Source organism: Limulus polyphemus, unplaced genomic scaffold, assembly GCF_000517525.1.
Source record: "Limulus polyphemus unplaced genomic scaffold, Limulus_polyphemus-2.1.2 Scaffold1494, whole genome shotgun sequence".
Classification (NCBI taxonomy): domain Eukaryota; kingdom Metazoa; phylum Arthropoda; class Merostomata; order Xiphosura; family Limulidae; genus Limulus; species Limulus polyphemus.
In genome coordinates this window covers 94,331-97,764 of record NW_013667104.1, presented here as the reverse complement: position 1 = coordinate 97,764, position 3,434 = coordinate 94,331, and the positions used below count along the sequence as shown (strand labels likewise).

At 35.6% G+C, this 3,434-nt stretch overlaps 1 protein-coding gene and 1 long non-coding RNA gene across 8 annotated transcripts in view; one reads left to right on the top strand and one right to left on the bottom strand.

The window, feature by feature from the left end:
• The window catches only part of LOC106463828 (pleckstrin homology domain-containing family H member 1-like), a 151,051-nt gene extending 148,899 nt beyond the window's left edge, over positions 1–2,152 (bottom strand). For all 7 annotated transcript variants that reach the window (XR_002611576.1, XR_002611574.1, XR_002611575.1 and 4 more), the window contains exon 1: positions 2,038–2,152. The gene's annotated coding sequence lies outside the window, so the exon portion shown is untranslated. The remainder of the gene's footprint in view (positions 1–2,037) is intronic.
• The window catches only part of LOC111086855, a 15,456-nt gene that overhangs the window by 6,061 nt on the left and 5,961 nt on the right, over positions 1–3,434 (top strand). The window contains exon 2 of the long non-coding RNA XR_002611577.1: positions 1,320–1,407. This is a non-coding gene — a long non-coding RNA (uncharacterized LOC111086855). The remainder of the gene's footprint in view (positions 1–1,319; positions 1,408–3,434) is intronic.

Sequence of the window (3,434 nt, the reverse complement as noted above, 5' to 3'; positions counted from 1 at the left end):
GTGTAATTGTAGAGGCTTTAAGTTATCGTTGCAATTCAACTGATATTCCACTCGTCTTAATTATTTAATTTCTGTAATGCATATTGAAATATAAAAGACTTATTATTTCTAGAAATAACCTAAACTTAACACCGAATTTTGTTGTTGTTTTGGATTATATGGATACCCAACGTTTTACTTTACAGCTTATTCGAAAGTGTTTCTCTATAGCTGTACACTTTGTGTTTCAGTGGAACGATCCTTAAGATTATTTGTTTGTTTTGAATTTCGCGCACAACTACACGAGGCTATCTGCGCTAGCCGTCCCAAATTTAGCAGTGTAAGATTAGATGGAAGGCAGCTAGTCTTCACCACCCACCGCCAACTCTTGGGCTACTCTTTTACCAACGAATAGTGGGATTGACCGTCACAATATAACGCCCCCACGGCTGAAAGGGCGAGCATGTTTGGTGTGATGGAGATTTGAATGCGCGACCCTCAGGTTGCAAGTCGAGCGCCCTAACCACCTGGCCATGCCGGGCCGATCTTTAAGAAGTTAAAAGGAGTAACTTTGAAAGTCCAATAAGCACACACAAATACAAAAAACAAAAGAAGTTACATTTGGTATCATATGGTCTTTTATTTCTAGATTCGTTTTAGTTGTTCACCGTAATTGTAAGGGATATACATCTGTTGAATATCCGTTGAACTTTCATGACTGTTTTTTTAAGTATTTACCATAACCTTAGCGGATGTCAGTCAGTCGAATACCACACTAACTAAAAATAGTCTTATTTTTTTTACTAGAAATATCTTATGAAAATGTATTATAATTTTTTACCTGTAGTGGGTGTCATCCCATTCAAAACTTTGTAAACTATATATATTTCTCTTTGTAAAATGTCAGTTTATCTCGGTACAGTAGTAGCACCAACAATGGTAATATCAACTATGGAACATATAACAAGTTTGTAATATTAGTAGTAGTTCTGTCAGGTTGGATACATTGTTGTAGTTGGGTTTTGTTTTTTTTTCACTTTTTTTTTGTTTCATAAATAATCTCGATCATTTCAAACAAGCTATATGCTAAACTCTTAATAACTTAGTTAACAATTAGAGAAAAAATGTCTCGAGCAGTCGAGAACTGTCTTTTAAATCCAAGTGTGTGTAATGACATGAATCAAATACTTACTGATTCCACTCACATTTAGTTGCATGGTTTGGTATCATTTTTCAATTGAGAAGTTTAGGTCATTTATCCCAGTGAAAAGTTAAGCACTTGTTTCCGTGTAAGATTCCCCGCCCTTTCTCCTTAACAAGTATATTTAGTATCGTTTTAGTTTTTAGTACCTTTGGAGAGAAGATGAAAGCATACCGATACAAAGACAAGAACAAGAGAAAGATCTGCAACTCTACAGGAGATTCAAGGTACTTATAGTTCATAATATTATCAAGAGTCTAGCGACAGGAAATAAAACATAATTTTTTTGTCCTATGCTCAGCTGGTACATTAAATATACTATTCGCTACGCTCAGTGTAGTGTTACATTACATCCGACAAATAAGCGCCCGTGCCAACAGAATAAATAAAGCAATCTAAAAAACAAAATGGGGATCAAACGCACATCTTTCTGGCTAGCGATCTGAAGCAAATAACTGTAGGCGACACACGAACACCATGTTACACTATGCCTATGATTAGTTTTGTCGACGCTATTTTTCCTTACACAGTTCTTCACCAACCCACTCTCTTTTCTGATCATTGCAACAACATGTCGCATGTGCCAACATATATTCTGAAACGCTTTCTTTGTCGTTAAATCTGCAAGTTCCCTAGCTATACTGTAGTTAAGAGAACATGTGCTATCCCTAAACTCCGCCAGAAGTGAGCAGCTGCAGGTCTTACAGTAAACAACACGTTCTGTTGTAATAGAGCCAGGGTTGATAGCGAACAGGCTACGTTACTAAGCTTATTTTACCTACTGACGGAAAGCCATCATAGATGAAGACGGGTTTATCAGCTAGACAAGAAAAAGTGCACGTGACTCTAAGCCATACCTGTTCATCCTAAGATAGCTGTTTTGCCGCAAGGAAGGGTACAGGATGTCACACTGAACTGGTACGTAACTCGAAGAATTACGATGACGCGACAAAGGCTCTGGCGCCACTACCGGCCAGCTAGATGCATCACAGGGACGACGCACAAACAAGTACGTATTATCGTGTTGCTTGGATTTTGATTGGCTAGTAGGCCCTAGGCGCTATATATAAAGATGTCTGTGTGTATGGTACTGCAAGATGCGTACAGACACACAAGAGTATCGTGTGTCACTAAAGCTACTTATGGAATTGTGAAAAAATCTATAATTCCAGTGTAATGTAACTTAAAATCTCCAAAGTATCTTAATGTCGAAATACTTATAACAAAAACAGTGAAGGATTAGTTTCACAAACACACTGTTTCTTCATAATTGATTATCAGTCCACAAATATCGAGTCCATTAGATTGTCGTATACTTAATGTTCAATTAGAAAACGTTAAAATGGTTAGTAGTTATGTCAAAGTTGAAAATTTAAAATCGAGATTTTATATGAATATAAACAATAAGCACACTATCCAGAATTTTCTTCTGTTCTTCGCGGATTCCAGTTCGTTTCTATCAGTGTTTGTTCTATACAAAAATAACTTTAAAAAATTAAGCACAATAGGAATGATGATGAAAAAAAATTATATGACGTAATCTAAATAGATTAAATTTAATTTGTTATAATAAGAAACGTGGAATGTTGAAAACATTTTTCATCTTTTAACGAGTTTTATCATATAATCTAACGTAGGATGTTTTATTTCGAAATTCTATTATGAATTCTTTATTATTCAACAGATGGCGCTATGCAGTTTATTGGCGTTTTCTTCTTCTGTGGATCCAATACAAATTTATCCTAACCGTTAGGTTGCAAAGATCCCCTTATATGCTACTCTGCCAGTAAGAAAATGTAAATATGAGATAAAATCTATTTACATATGGTTTATAAAACAGCTACACATTAACTTTTCGTTAGATAAAAAAAACACGACGAATTAAGCAAATAATCATAGTGAGAATTGCTTCTGCAGTTGTTCCCCGAAAGAGGGCCGAAGACCGCCTAGAGGGGTCACCTGTTTTAACCATTCGCACCACTATATAGAAGTGTAATAATGGCTGGAGACGGCTTAAATGGGTAATGAAGAAAAACTTTAATATAAGCTTAACATGACAGCAAATGTACAACGTTTCGACAAGGTTTTGTCATCATCAGTATCATTGTTGTTGTAATAATGGCTGGAGACGGCTTAAATGGGTAATGAAGAAAAACTTTAATATAAGCTTAACATGACAGCAAATGTACAACGTTTCGACAAAGGTTTGTCATCCTTAGAATCTTAAGCTTAAAAAACCTTTTCTCAACGCTTT